General features: G+C 39.0%; 1 protein-coding gene across 3 annotated transcripts in view; it reads right to left on the bottom strand.

The window, feature by feature from the left end:
• Nucleotides 1-16,586, bottom strand: part of AOAH (acyloxyacyl hydrolase) — a 166,881-nt gene that overhangs the window by 50,012 nt on the left and 100,283 nt on the right. The gene's annotated exons all lie outside the window — the stretch shown is intronic.

Raw genomic sequence — 16,586 nt, 5'->3', positions numbered from 1 at the left:
TACCAAGAGCTACTATAAGTTGCTTGAGCAAAGGTCATCTTGACAACTGTGTCCATTTTTAAATTTTATTAGGTTTTTTAAATTTTAATTCCAGTAGAGTTAACGTACAGTGTTATATTAGTTTCAGGTGTGCAAGATAGTGATTCAGTGATTCTATACATTGTTCAGTGATTTTGAACCTGACCTTCTTCCCTTTCTTCTTTTGGTTGCTATGAGGCCGTGGCACACACCCTTGTTGTCCTTCAGATCTAGCTCTCCCCTTCATTTTAATAGAAGTTTTAGTAGGACATGATAATGTCACAGTGATGACTGCTTTACTCAGCTTCCCTTACAGCCGCAATTGGCCACCTCACTAATTTCTGGACGATCAGATAGAAGGAGAAGTATTCAATTTCTGGGAATATTTCTTAGGAAACAATTGGCAAGTGCCCCTTGTTCCTTCTTTATCTTCTTTCTCCATTTTGGTGCCCAGAGTGATCCCATCTTGGACTATGGGGGTATCTCCTACATTGGGAAGGCAGAGGGGTGAGCTGCAAGAACCCCGAATCCTTGAGAACCAGTGGAATTGACCTCTCACACTAGAGCCGGATTCCACATTTCTGAAATTTTACGTGTGAGAGAAATAAACTAAAATATTATTTTATTTTAACCACCCATATATTGAGTTTCTTTGTTTACTTGTAGCTAAATCTAATACTAATGGACACAGAGTTTAGAGACAAATTTGTGACCAGTATCAGCTTATAACTGCATGTATTTTAAGTCGTTTTCTTGGCTTCTCTTTGTCCCATCCTTGATTTTCTATCTTCTCTTGCCAAGGTTTAATTTAAGTGTAATTTAATGTTATATCCTTTATACTTTTATAGGCTTCCCTAAAATCTTTTTTGAAACAAGACCAGGTATAGACTAATGAATGATAATTAAACTCAGAAGTACTTGATTACTCCTCAAATGTTTGTATCTTCTCTTTATTATAATAACTTCATATCTCACAACCTTACATAAATCATCATTTATTTTTAAGTGTTATGTGAGCCTCACTTATTATATTTTAGTGCTTGCCAACTGTCTCAGTGTTTCATAAAGGTAAACATGTATCAGGTTGGGAACTTGGGATGCACTGAAGGAGTATTCATTTCGAAGCCTGAGAAAACTAATGATAACATTTTTTGATAGACAAGCAAGATGTATGAACAATATTTAAGTATGGGATTTTTACTTTGTGGTAGAATTTTTAGGCAAATGATTTATTTTATTTTTAAAAATCAAAGCTACCCATGCAAATAATTTTAAAAAGCCAAAGTTGTTTTACTTGAGTGATGTTTAATGGGCCCTACTATGTTCCAGAGACTGCTCTAGGCACCTGGGTCATACTGGTAAATGAAGACAATGAAGACCACTGCCCTGTATTGTTGAAATTCTATCAGGAAAAAAACAGTAAGCATCCTGAATGAACAAATTAGAGAGGATGCTAGAAGGCGGTAAGTGCTATGGAAAAAAGGAGGCAGAAGAAATAGGGTTAGAGTGGTCAGAGCAAGGCTCAATGAAATGATAAACGTAAGCAAAGACAGTTAAACTATTTATGTCTATAAAGCTTATAGTGATTAACAGCAATCCCACACTCCCCTACCCTCCCCATTTCTCCATTCCCAGAGGCTACTAATTTCAGCCTTAACTGACTCTTTGGGTATATTCTTTCTTATCTCTAAATAACATACTTTCAAGTCCACTTCTTGATTTGTAGTCTATTTACTTCCCACCATAGAGCAGGGGGTTTGGCTATTCGCAATTGATGTATGATTGCTTTCTCTCTCCTTCTAAATTCTTTTATTTCCCTGGAGTTAATAGTTGCCTTTCATTTGTTTGCTTAATTTTCTAAGTATTTATCATCAATTTACCCTCAAATTTTTTACAGTTGTTTGATCACCTTTGAATATACTCTAATGGATAATTTATTCATTTTATCTTGCAGAAATCTCTCCTGAAACCTCTGGACCTGCTTCCTCTGGACTTGCTTCCCTCTCACCCTGGTGCTCAGTAGATATCCTGAGAGCCCCCATCTTCATCATCCTGGAGATTGTCTTTACTTCTTCCCGGCTTAGTAGATCTATTTTCTAGAAGACCACATTTTTATTGTTTCTGATGGAGAATATTTTAAAGTAATGTTTGAAGGATGTGAGGAAAGTAACTTTTTTTTTTATCATTTGTATATCTAAAAATGTTTCCATTTTTTGAGTTGGTGAGGTATAATGTGGGCCCAGAAACAGCTTACACCGTAAGTATAAACATAAATAAGGTAAAAAAAAATTAAAAACATATGTAAGGTTAATAAGACTTGTTGGGGAGAAACTTCAAGTTCCACTTGGTCTCTGAACACTCATTATCTTATACAAAGGTCTTTAAAAATTTTTTTTAATGTTTATTTTTGAGAGAGAGTGGCGGGGGGAGTATAAGTGGGGGAGGGGCAGAGAGAGACAGAGACACAGAATCCGAAGCAGTTTTCAGGCTCTGAGCTGGCAGCACAGACCCCGATGTGGGACTTGAACTCACAAACTGCAAGATCATGACCTGAGCTGAAGTTGGACATTCAACAGACTGAGCCACCTAGGTGCCCCTAGAAAGGTCTTTTAAACAGGACGTAGCTAGACTAGATATATCAAGGACAGCTTACATATTTTTAGGGAAAGAGGGTTCTGGTGTTTGTAAGTCACTATTTAACAATAATAGTAGATTTATGGTATAGGAGATTATCTGTTAAACAGGAGGAGTCCCAAACATGATGAATCATCTTCTTGCTAGGGAATCAATAGGAAGAAGGAAATAAACCTCTGAGACCATCAGAGTTTGTCTCTCATTGACTGGTGTGGTAGATTAAAGATGGCCTCATTATCTTTGACACCCTTACCCTTAAATCTTGGCTGTTATATGACTTTTTGACCAACGGGGTACGTTAGAAGTGATTCTATGCCAATTATGGCCCCATTTTTAAGATTCCTGGCGACTTTGTTCTCTTGAAGCCCTGATTCACCATGTAAGAAGTCTGACTATCCTGCTGGAAACCATGTCAAAAGATCCTTCAATGGAAATAACCAAAATGTCTTTCAAAAGGCGAATGGGTAAACAAAATGTGGTGTATCCATACAATGGACTATTATTCAGCAGTAAAAAGAAAAGAGCTATCAAGTCATGAAAAGACATGGAGGAAGCTTAAATGCATATTGCTGAGTGAAAGAAGCCAATATGAAAAGGCTATATTCTGTATGATTCCAACTAGGTGGCACTCTGGAAAAAGGCAAAACCATAGACACTGTAAAAGATAAGTGGTTTCTAGGGATTTGGGGAGAGACAGGAGGGATTAAAAAATGGAGCACAGAGGTTTTTGTGGGTAGGGGCAGTGATACTGATATATGATACTGTAATGGTGGATACATGCCATTATGCATTTGGCAAAACCCATGCAAGGTTCAACATAAAGAATACACCCTTAGGTAAACTGTAGACTTTAGTTAAGAATAATATATAAATATTGGCTCTTCATTTATAACCACACTAATGTACCACATTAATGCAAGATGTTGATAATAGGTAAAATTGAGGAGGAGATGACAGAGTATATAGGAACTCTGTACCTTCTGCTCAATTTTTCTGGATATCTAAAACTGCCCAAAAATTAAAGCCTTTTTTTAAAGTCCCTATCTGGAAAGGAAGCAGGACCCAATATTCTACAACAAACCCAATATTCTAACTCTCCTTCTCAAGCCTCAGTTATGTGAGTCAAGTCATATCTGACCCTTTAACCCAACCACTAGGTAGATACCATCAAGTAACCATGGTCAATATCACATGGAGAGGAAGAATTGGCCAGCCACACTCTTCCTGAATTCCTGATACCCTAAACTGTGAGAGGTAATGAAAATGGTTGTTGTTTTAAGCCACTAAAGTTTGGAGTGTTTTGTTACACAACAATAGTTAACCAGAACAGATGGTTATAGAATTCTAGGTTAAAATCATTTTCCCTCAGAAGTTTGAAGCTATCAGTTCGTTGGCTCCCAGCCTCCCAGTGTTGTTGTCTGAAGCTGCTCTGTGCCTCCATCCTTTGAAAACCTGCAGTAGCATCTGTTCAAGAGTTCTGAAATGTTGTGATGATAGGCTTGGAGTGGCTCTATTTGCATTCACAGTGTTAGTCACCCAGGGACCTTTTCAACCTGGAAATTCACATGTGTCAGTTCTGAGAGACGTTCTTGAATTATTTCATTGATGATTTCTTCCTTTCTTTTTTTCCTTAGAACTCTTATTATTTGTATATTGGGTCAGCTGGACAGGTCTTCTAATTTTCCTAGCTTTTCTGCCCTATTTTCCATCTCTTTGTCTTTTGTTCTATTTTCTGGAGGATCTCTTCAATTTCATCTTTAATCCTTTTATGAAAACTATCTTATGCCACTAGCATAACTTCCAAGTGATATTTTTTGTTTTTTGAATATTTCTTTAATTTTAGTGTAACATTCTTGTTACACAAATGAAATATCTTTTCTTATCTTTTTGGAGATACTAATTCTAGTTATTATTGTAAAAATTTTTTTTAAATGTTTATTGATTTTTGACAGAGAGAGACAGAACATGAGTGGGGGAGGGGCAGAGAGAGCAGACACAGAATATGAAGCAGGCTCCAGGCTCTGAGCTGTCAGCACAGAACCCAACACGGGGCTTGAACCCACAGACCGCGAGATCATGACCTGAGCCAAAGTCAGATGCTTAACTGACTGAGCCACCCAGGTGCCCCAAATTCTAGTTATTTTTTACAGGTAAGATATTAGAGTCTAAGAAAAATGTTTCTCCCTTAGAAAATAGAGCAATAGTTTATTTTCTTGAAGTTGCTTCTTCTCTTTTTGTGTTGTCTTTCCACATTCAAAGTTTCCCTCTGATGTCCGATGATCCTGGATTGTTTGTTGGCTTGTACTTAAAAGTGGAAGCTGGTTAAAAACTTCAAAGCTGATTGGAAAGTGGACCTCTGGGTGTGGCTTTTTGACTCAGATCCTCACTGTAGCATGGGCTGGTGGGGACTTTCTCGGGGAAGCCCTGCTGTCAGTGTCTGGGTCTTCCCTCCCTGGGATGTGTAGACTCCCTACAGAAGGATCTTCTGCCCTCCAGCCAGGTTGCCAGCACTCTGGGGCTAGGGGTGGGTGGTTCGCAGCATTCAGTATGCATGTGGAGTGGGGTGCTCCTCTCTTCACTTATGTCTGGTGTCCCTCAGTCCAGAAGCTTTTGATATTAGCATCTCTAGAGAATAATAAACCTCTAGACTTATACCAGAGTAAGGAGAGGCAACTGCCCACCTGTGTGAAGTTGGGAAAGAGTCTCAGGATCTAACTGCTTCTTCAGTTCAATCTTTCAATCAACCCTTGTTTTTACTCTCACCTCAATTTCTAGAGCTACCAAATATAACCAATCCTCAAGTCTTCTGGGGAATCTGCAGCGTAAACCAGGTTGCTTCTTGACATTCCTTCCCACTGGCTTCGGATGCAGCTTTCTGAGTCAACTGAGTCAGTTACCACTTGTTCTGCTTTCTGGTTTCCAACGTTTTGTGGCTGTTGGCTCTTCCTGTTCTCTTTGTCCTTGTGGACAGATTCATTTACTGTCATTTTAGTGGAGTTTCTCAAGGGACAGAAGTAAATGCTTTGCTCAATCTGCTATCTTACCCAGAAGCCCGAAATGAATACTTTATACTCTGTGTCATTTACGCCCTCTGCCTTGACTGTTTTATTATATTTTGAAAAAAGCAGATGGGAAATGGACATTAGATCTGAGTTCAATCCTAAAATAATTTCACGGTCAATAAAGAGGGGTTATTTTCCTTTGGGAAAGTAATTGTTACCAATATTTAGCCATAAATGTATTTTTGATAATTCTAAAAATGGAATTTATGTACCGAAATACTGTTTTGCTCATGACCTGCTCATGGAGAGCGAATAGTGTATATTAATATTATAGAAACAGTTAGTTGCATCTGTCTTTGCAATAATACAAAATCTTTGCCAATTGGTGAATAGTTTCATTAACATTTCTGACCAGAAATAGTATCTAGACTTTTGAGATTAAGGTTTTGTACTAGGCACTAGCAATCATTTCACATAATCAAAGGTATCATTTTCTTTCATCCCACCTCAAATGCATAATCTGTCTTATAAATACTAGGGATTGAATTTCTCATGGAGTGTCCAGGAATCCTGAGGAGACAGAAAAATCAATACAGTATTCTGAGAAGCCCATGGCACAATATTTTTGAGATGCTAACAAATTGAGAATGCTTGATAGAAAGGCATCTGTATACAGGGTCAGGTGAATTTGAATTAATAGGAGAAACCAAGGATACTGTGCAGAGTAAGGTTAACTGTGATGACCTTTCTGGTTTCAAATCTCCCCTCCTCTTGCTCCTCTACCCCTACTTGGACTCAGGTTTTTCAGTGTGACCTTCTGTTTTTTCCCTTTGCCCTCTGTTGTACATCAAAACCAAGCCCAATGGGCTGGTAGAAGAGGCGATAGCATCAGTGCTGTAGTTTGATGGGGGCAGAGAGGAGTACTTGAAAGTTCTCTTTCTCCCAACTTCCCCAATGCCCAAGATGCTGGTATCCTCAATGTACGGGGCTGACGTGGAAGCATGCCATATTCAATTCCCACTGTGACTAGCTCTACCTACTCCAGTGCCCAGGAAGTACAGGCATTTCATGTGAGGACACACTGGTCCGCTTTTGATTTCTAACATCAAAATTCAAAACAGGTAAACCTAACACAGAATGTCTACTGGTTGCTTTCCCCAACATAGGTTCAGGTAAATACACATACACACACAAACCACTTTCTCTGAGAGCCTTCTTATGACCTACCACCACCATACCATTTCACTATGACCAAATGGAAAACAAAACAAAACAAAGAAGAAGACCAAAAAATGAGCCTTATGCATGATGCAGATAAATGAAAGGAGTCGAATTTAAAACTGAAAAAAGTCATCACCTTCTATGTTGACTCAAAGCAGAATGTACTTGGAGAAAGGCAACAGAACAGCTTCCCCAAAAGGCTTAGCATATCCGAGGTTTTGGGGATAAATCAAGTCTGATACTATGCAAACAACAGTGATGTATCAGGTCCTGGTGAAGTTTCTGAGGCTATTTCTGTCTCTCTGCAGAGCACTTCTTGTTTGGGTATAAGTTCTGACACCCTAATTAAGGCGAATCGTAGAGAACGAGACACACGAAAAAGACTAGGGCATGTGGAAGACTAGTAGCAGGGACAGTGAGAGATACGTGGTAACATCTAATGTGAAGGGTTAGGGCAGGGGAGTGGATTAGGATAAAACTGAATCATTTAGAGACCGGGCAGGCTTCATCCAGGGACCACTACTGCTGGGAAGCTTTAAGAAAAGAGTGAATAGTTTTCTTTCTGATGTGGGTGGAAGTCAGACTAGCATGGGGCCGGGGAGATGGATTAAAGAATTCTTAAAATTCCTTCTAGTTCTTTGATACTAGATCCCTGTGTAACCTCTAATTCACCACATCATGGAACAATGAAGATTTCAGCCTCAGAGAGAGATAAACATGTAGAATATGACTCGTTGTGTATTCAGAGAGACTAGCAATGGGCTAATTATGCAGGGGTGTGTGTGCAGTGGTGAGGCTGGCTATAGAGGAGGTCCTAGGAGTTCAGACATGAAAAGATTAGTCAGACAGCATGATAGATTTTGAATTTGGAGCAGCAAATAATGCAGGGAAATAGACTTCATGGGCATTGTGTTCAATAATTCATGAGCTGCGGTACTCAGACAAGGCTTCTGACCTGTTAAGTTAACTTCCCACTAAGGTTCCCTCCTCTGTCCTCTGAACTTAGAGCAGCTGTAACTGCTTCCTTCCTGGCTTTTCTTGGCCTCAGATTTGATTGTAGGCCACTGCATCAGCATAAATATTAAACTATGATAAACTGAGAGATTTAAGGTGTTGAGGCTTATAATGTACAAAGATCACTTGTGATACACAAAAGATTGTTTTAATAATCTAAACAGCACTTCTCAAAGGATGCTGTGAAACACTAGTTTCTTGAAATGTATCTTTCTCATTAAATGCATACATATAGAGAGAAAGGGAGAGAGAAAGATTTTCTACATAGTTCGGCGGTCAAATAAGTTTAGAAACGGTTTCATATTATACCTTGGAGATACATAAGGTTTTTTGCCTTATTAAAGGCTCTAATAAGCCTTATACTGAATAAATGTGTTTCTCCTTATTTAAACCAGCATTTCCAAAACTTAGTTGCCCTAGGAATCTTTTAAAAAATATGTATGACATCTTGTGGAACTAATGTTTCACAGAAGTGTGTTGGGGAATATTGATGAACTATTTTTGTGTTCTCTATGTAAGCATTGAGATGGCCTAAAATCTCAGGTTGAGTTGGTTATAGGAATTTTGCTAGAGAAATTTGGAGGTTGTTCATATACTTTGATCAACCTGGATTGAAAAATTATGTCATTCTGGACAAAACTTCACACCAAGGCTTGACTTATCTATTATTGACCAAATTCACTTGTTAGCAGATCTCTCATTTGTTTTATTCCTTCTATCTGGCTATTGAGTTGATTATTTTACTTGAAAATTGTTCTCTCCAATTTGTTGACTGTGTGATTATTTTAATACTTAAATGAATTTTGCTAGTTTCTTGTAGAACATTTATTATAGAACATGCTTAGAAGTCCAAGGGCTTAAGCTACACTGATTTATTTTTACATGCATCACATCATGCAGCTGGTGATTCAATTCATTCTGTTTATATTCCTTTTCCCTTATCCCTAGCGTTTTCCCTGAAATGTTAATTCCTGCAAATCTGACTTGATTTAGGCAATCTGAGGAAATGCAAGGGAAGGAGGCTTGTAGATTGTAAAGCACTCTACAAATGTAAAGTGATATCAATATGAACTTATTCAGTAGTTCTTTTATTGAGTACCTATTATGGTGCCACATAATGTGTCAGGGTCTAGGGCTAGAGAGCAAAGTCAAGCCTAATTCCTGTACTCAAGATGCTCAGAGTCTGGGGTGGGGTGGGCGGAGTGGAGAGACAATACATAAACTGTTTTGACAAGTGAGGTGACATTGAGGTTGAAGGAGCACACTAAGAGCACAGGAGAGAATCATCCACTCAGGTGGGGGTTGGCCTGAGGAGGCTGTCTAAAGGAACTGATCCCTGGGTGGTGAGTGTGGAAGCTTGAACAAAGGGTAACTAGATAAGACAAAGGTGAGTGTAAGTGCTCATGAAGAGATGCTCAAACTCACTAGTAACCAGGTTACATATTATCAGAATAACAATAAAATATTGTTAGATTGGAAAAAATTAAGAAGATGGACAATCTTCAGTATTGGCAAGGATACGGGGAAACAAGTATTCTCACAGACTATTTGTGGGAATATAAATTGGGATAGCTTTTTGGGAGATTATGAAAAATTAAAATGTATACATTCAGATCTATCCATTTTTTCTTAGATGTTTATTTATTTATTTAGAAGTTTTTTTTAACATTTATTTTTGAGAGACAGAGACAGAGCATGAGCAAGGGTGGGGCAGAGAGGGAGGGAGACACAGAATCTGAAGCAGGCTCCAGGCTCTAGCTGTCAGCACAGAGCCCGACATGGGCTCGAACCCATGAACCGTGAGATCATGACCTGAGCCGAAGTCAGATGCTTAACGGACTGAGCCACCAAGGCGCTCCTCTCTCCATTTTTTTCTAAATAAATTGTCACATGTATTCATAAAGAGAACTGTAGGATGTTCATTATGGCATTATTCGGTATCGTGAGGATTTGGAATGGACTGTCCATCAGTACGATGCTATGAAATACCACGCAGAATTGTTCAAGAATGGAAAGTGCTTTGAGAAGTATTGTTAAAGCAAAGCATTAATTTACAGTGTATTATACACTGTTTAATGCCACTTATGGGGATATTTTAATGAAATATTTCTTTATGTACCGATTTACACACGTAATCACACAGAAGGGATCTGAACAAAATCACGCTAAATTGATAATAGGGCTTTCTCCTGGGAAAGGGGGTGGAATTGGGGGAAAGCTTTGGCTTTTTACTATAAATATACCTCAGTATGTTTTGTAAGATGAAAATGTATTCATTATTTGAGTAATTAAATTAAAAAGTGAAAATTTAGAAATGAGTGGCATCAAGGGAGAAATTTTGCAGGTGGAGAGATTTGTCAGTATATGGCAGGAAGAGTCCTTGGCTAGGAGTTACGGCTTCTACAGATGGTCCTTCTGGCCCAAAGGGCAGTGCCCTGAGCCTTCATTCCATCCCTTCTTGCTTTCTCCATCCTTCCTTGCTTCCTTCCTTCATCCACCTTTCTTTCCCTGTTGGAACTTCCTCTCACTAACAGCATACTGTAGGATTTCTCATCTAAAAATAATTCCCCACAAGCTATCACCCCTTTTCTCTTCTCCCTTTAATGGGGAAGGTTTTAATTTTTTATTTATTTTAATATTTATTTATTTTTAAGAGAGAGAGACACACATAGAGAGCATGAATGGGGGAGGGGCAGAGAGCGAGGAAGACACTGAATCCAAAGCAGTCTCCAGGCTCTGAACTGTCAGCACAGAGCCTGACCGGAGAAGGTGGAGAAGCTCGAACTCAGGAACCTTGGGATCATGACCTGAGTTGAAGTCAGGCAGTTAACTGATTGAGCCACCCAGGCATCCTAAAGGGAACTTACTAAATAAGTTGTTCATGCTCACTTCCCTTATCACCTCCTGGAAACTACTCTCTACAGTCAGGTTTCCATCTCCCCCCACTGAGACATCTCTGGCCAGTCTCCCTTGATTACCGCCCTGCACCCACAGTCCTCTTTCTCTGTTCCAGTCCTCCTCTGCCTCTGGCAGCATTTGGCTGAAAGTCACTTCTCCTTTGGAAACACTTTCTTCCCTTGGTCTCTAGGCTGCTGAACCCTTCTAGTTTTGTCTCTACTTTGAGAACTATTTCTTCCTTTTTAAAATTTATTTAGAGGTTTATTTACTTAGAAAGAGCATGAGCAGGGGAGGAGCAGAGAGAGTGAGAGAGAGAATCCCAAGCAGGCTCTGCACTGTCAGTGTGGAGCCCCATGCGGAGCTTGAACTCATGAACAGTGAGATCATGACTTGAGCTGAAATCAAGAATCCCACCCTTAACCCACTAAGCCACCAGGCACCCCAAGGACTATTCCTTCCTTATCTTCTCTTCCTGAACCTCTAAATGTTGGCACCCCTCCCCCCAGCTTCTGTCCACAGCCACATTTCTTTTTCACACTCATTCTCTGAAACAGAAGTTCTCAATTTGTTGCTCTCAGAACCATTTTATACTCTTAAAGTTACTGAGGAACCCAGAGAGATTTTTAAAGAAAATTAAATGTGAATTATACCTGTCAATATTATATGTTAGAAATCAAAACTTAGAAATTTAAAAGAATATTTAATTATTGATTCATTTAAAATAATAATAATAAACCCATTACATGTTAACATAAGTAACATATTTTTTTCTGAAAAATATATATTTTCCAACCCTTCCTCCAATTAGTGGGAAAAATGGCATTGTCTTACACTTTTTCAAATTTCTTTACTGTCTGACTTAATAGAGGGCAGTCTGGGTTCTCATCTCTGCTTCTGCATTAAATCTGTGGTGGTATGTTGTTTTGATGGAATTATGTGAAGAAAGTCTCATCTTCAACATACAGTTAGTTGTAAAAGGGAGTAACATTTTAATATCTTTTTAAAAATGTTTATATTTATTTTTGAGAGAGAGAGAGCACAAGTGTGTGCACACGTGCACGTGCATGGCAGAGGGGCAGAGAGAGAAGGGGACAGAGGATCTGAAGTGGGCTCCATGCTGATAGCAGAGAGCCTGATGGCTGGACTTGAACTCACGAACTGCAACATCATGACCTGAGCCAAAGTCAGACCCCTAACCGACAGAGCCTCCCAGGCACCTCTACTTTTTTAGATAAGTATGGACAGTCTTCTTTGATTCTATACCAAAACTTGAGATGTGGTATTACTTTAAAGATTGATTAGTTGTCATGTGGAATCTGAAATTATATCAATGAACTTTTGCACCACATCACATTAAAATGCATTGGTCTATCTTGTACTTTGAATGGATCTTTTACCCATGCATGGTTTTATACATCATATACTGGTCATTTAGAAAATATTGGCTCACTGAGTTATGTGGATATTTTAAATGTTGATACATTTTATGATACAATATTGAAAAATCATACTTGTTGCTAGCACTACATATCAGGAAAGTTTTGGGTATTAGGAAGCTGTCAAGTTCATAACAGAAAATACAAGTTTTCAAAAACTCAGAATTTTCTTTGAAAGCTGAAATTTTATGATTAACGGTCAATACTCTTGGTTGTTTTCCTTGAAGCTCCTTCATTTCAGATACACTATCTGCCACTATCTGCCACATATCCAATCTGAATAACTATAATTTATTTTCTAGATCTTTTAAATAAAACCAGTGTTCCATGAAAAACTGACTAATTCAGCTCTCAACTCCCTCACAAAAGTGCTTTTTCTTAAGAAAATCATATTTTTTCTTATGCAGTACAAGTGCTTTATGCATACCTCCCATTTCATCTGATGAAATTATTAAAAAATCATGGACATACTTTAAAAAAATTAATAATTCTTCTGCTCAGTAGGTGAACTTTTCAGGGGAAGCTGCCCTCCACCCCCGGGCTATTTTTTAAAATGAGGGTTGTGTAGAGGTGAAGATCACAGTGACTATAAACATAGTTTGGCGCCACTGCCTTTATTCATGCTCAGATGTCAACAATTTCACCCACCATGTTTTTGTGCCATCAGTACCAATGGCTACACAGTGCAAAAGGCAAATACTGTTTTGGTACTGTTGTGAAAGTAATTTTTACCTTGTGGATCCCTCGAAAAGGCCTGAGAGACCCACCTCCCAGCAGTCCACAGACCACACTTGGAGAATCTCTGATGTAGATTGTATTTCACTCCAATCAGCCTCACCTAACTTCAAATGACCACCTCTCTGGCTAATTATTTGTTTTGCAAAGTATAATTATAAGATGACTAATCATTTGCACTTACATCACATGTAATTTTTGAATAATGGATTTAATAAGGTTATTAAGTCCATTAGTGTTTAGTACTTACATGTCTTTTTTTAAAACATGAAATTAGGTTAGCAAATCTTAGCTGCAAATCCCTTCTCTCCAATTTTCTGTTTTTAACACCCCAAGTGACTTGGTTTGGAATTATACACTGCTTTTCAAAATTGTTCTCTCATATAACGTCTATTGGGTTGGAGAGAATAGATAACCTTTAACACTCAGATTCTAGGACACTGCTCATCAAAGATGTGTGTTTAAATGTCCTTGAATAGCATTACTGTGTCTCTTTTCACAGTAGCTTTGTCTATTTCTTTCTAAGCGTGTACTATGTTTCTGGCCCCAAATAGCAAATCTAAGCCAGTGGCAGAGGGAGTGACATTTGTTCTACAAAATTCCATGTAGTTGGCACCCACTTATGTTGACCTACTGATCTCACTCTTCTCTTTCCAGCTTGATATGGTAACTTCGGTAATTGCTTTTGGTTCTTTTGGCTTTCATGATTTTTAATGGCTAACTTCACCTTTTATTTTTAAAGCTCTGATTGCTGCCCTGTTTTTCCTCCCTCTGCTCTCCAGATTTGAAGGACTTCTCTACCATTTACCCCTGGCCTGCAGAACTCCACTGACTGGACCATCTCCTGGACCCACTTTCAGAAGGGGTTTTGGACACCATAAATGCTCACGTTAGATGTGGTTAGGTTCAGGTGCTTATGTTTGTTAAGGGTTTGGAGTTACCAGGTTCTCTTTCTGAGGTTTGCTTAGAGGAAATAGTACCCATAAAGGACAATCAATTATGGAGTGCTACTTAAACCAGTAGCTGGTCAAGTAGCCAGCACCACACAGTGCAGGGATTATGATGCAGATGATCAAACTTTATGGCACAACAACCCTGGCCCTAGAGAAACATGGTTCCTAGAAAATTTCAGGCTCTGACACATAAAATTAGCCAAGTCTTATCTGAAGGCATGGTCAGTTAAGGGGTGGAGAAAAGCATATTTGGTGGGGAGAAGCAGGAGCATATTTTCTCAACAGCTTCCTCCAATGTTTCTAAACCAAGCAGCATCAGGAAGGTAGGATGTGGACTTTAATAATACGTTGCCCTAAAGCCACTAAACTTTAACACTGGGGAGAACTTCAGAGATTGCTAGGTGCAACTCAACTTCAACATATAAATGAGGTCCAGGACTGCTGTATATTCCACTGAAGGCCATACAGAACCAGAACCCTTGTACCTATAAAGGTGGTCTTCCTCCTGCTCTACCACACCAACTCACAGGGCTCTGGAGTTTTAGATATTGCTTTAACTAGAAGTCCTTCCTTCCTGAATTTTGGTATTGTTTCCCATACTTCCATATGTGTTACTGGGCCTTGTGTTCTTTAACTTAAATAGGATTTTTTCTCTTACATTAATTGCTTTTGAACATGATCTGAACATGAAGTACTATTTTTAATTTAAAAAATACCCATTTCTTCTCACTTACAATTATAGTTCCCTTCTCTAATGTTGGCTATTGGGCTCCCAGCTCCCATGCTACCAATCTCATAGGGTGGGTTTTTGTTTTGTTTTGTTTTCGGTTTTTTTTTTTTTTTTGTCTTTGAACCACTCAATTACTTTCAGAATCACATTGGGAAAACAAAATAAAACATATGGTTTTAAACGATATTGCTTTTTGAATTTTCTCGAGCCTAAGAGTCAAGAGAACAGATTTTTGTTAATGTCGAATCAACTGAAGGATGTAAAGATTTGTGAAAGTAAGGGGTTGTATTTGTCTTTTAATGCATGCATGTAATTTCAATTAGTTACATTTACCTCATAAAAATATTAAATTTTGAGGGAGGAGGGTATGTTGGAAAAAGAAAAGGAAGGTAACCATTTTCTCTCTCAAGCAACATCTTTTTGCTTGCTTTCTTTCTCTCTTTCTTTCTTCTCTCTTTCTTTCTCTCTCTCTCTTTCTTTCTTTCTTTCTTTTCTTTTTCTTCTTTCTTTCTTTTTTAAGTTTATTTATTTATTTTGAGAGAGACAGAGAGCACAAACAGGGGAGGGGCAGAGAGAGATGATAGAGAGCCAATGCAGAGCCAGATGTGGGGCTAGAACTCACGAAACTGTGAGATCATTATCTGAGCCGAAACCAAGAGTCTAATGCCCAACTGACTGAGCTACCCAGGCACCATGCATCCTTTGCTTTCAAAGGTACATTTTCTAAAGAACATTGTTAATACCCAAAGCATGATGCTGATCACAGATAATAAGAAGCACTATCTACAGATCCAGTTGAAGAGAGAAATCCATAAATTCTATCCCATTTTGATAAGCATTTGGACTCAGAAGGACATGCTCAAAATGCCCGTGGAAACCGCCCATGTCGTTCATACATGTTGCTTTCTGGGTCAATATTCTTTTCATTCTCCTGATTCCAGCAGAAGAGGATCTTCTAATCTCTAATCTAATCTTCTAATCTCCCTAATATTTTTTACACGCTTTATAAATCTTTGTTATTTTAAGAAGGGGATTGGCCCAGCCTAGATTATCTGCAGTATATAATTTGCATGAGATTATAGAAATGGCTTAACAGGACCTACTGCTGGGAGGGATGTCTTGAATGGTGACACACACATGACTATCATGCTGCTATGTGTCTGTTTACTGGCGGAATCTGCTACAACTCAGATTTCAGAGAATTTCCTTTTCTGTCAAAAGGAACTGAATATATTTCCCCCATTCCAGCTGGGTGGCAAAGAACACAGGCATAGTACACACAAACAGGTGGCAGAAAGAGCTCTTGGAGAGAAACGACTAGATAGCCTGGGGCCCCACAAACACATAGAGAGAAAAGCCCTTGCAGGGTATGTGACCCTACAGCATGCCAGTTGTGCTGCGCACATCCTTAGAAACACAACAGATAAGGACAGTACCTGGAGTCAGTGATGAGTAAGTTGCAGAACCAGATGGAAGTTTTGTAAATGGCAACACAGAGCCTGATACAAGAAGGTGCTAAGTCAGCACCAACTAGCTTAGGATAGGGATGACTTTCACCTAACGCACACCTAGCCAGTCACCTCCTTTGTGAGATGGTGTTAGAATGTCTCTGCACAGCCCTTATAAGGATTATAAACCATGAGTGGCTAAAGACTGGCAACTCTCCTCTCCCTTTCTCCCCACTGCCTTTCTCCTATGGGCATCTGTCTGCTGCTGGGCTCTGATAGGATGGTGGTGGATGCAGCCATGGGACTGGAGGGCTAGTGGGATTCCACACTGAGAAGGGAGCAAACCCCTAGTCTGAGGACAGAAGAGACACAGAAGGACATTGGTTCCCCCTGTCACCCCCTCACTAAAATCTAAAAACAACTGAACAGCCTGCTTGGGAGCAGGAGCTATTTTGGGGCAGAGTTTTTGGGAAAATTAGATGTAGGAGATGTGGGGC

The sequence above is a fragment of the Acinonyx jubatus genome, chromosome A2 (assembly GCF_027475565.1).
Source record: "Acinonyx jubatus isolate Ajub_Pintada_27869175 chromosome A2, VMU_Ajub_asm_v1.0, whole genome shotgun sequence".
Lineage (NCBI taxonomy): Eukaryota > Metazoa > Chordata > Mammalia > Carnivora > Felidae > Acinonyx > Acinonyx jubatus.
This window is presented reverse-complemented; position numbering and strand designations above follow the sequence as displayed.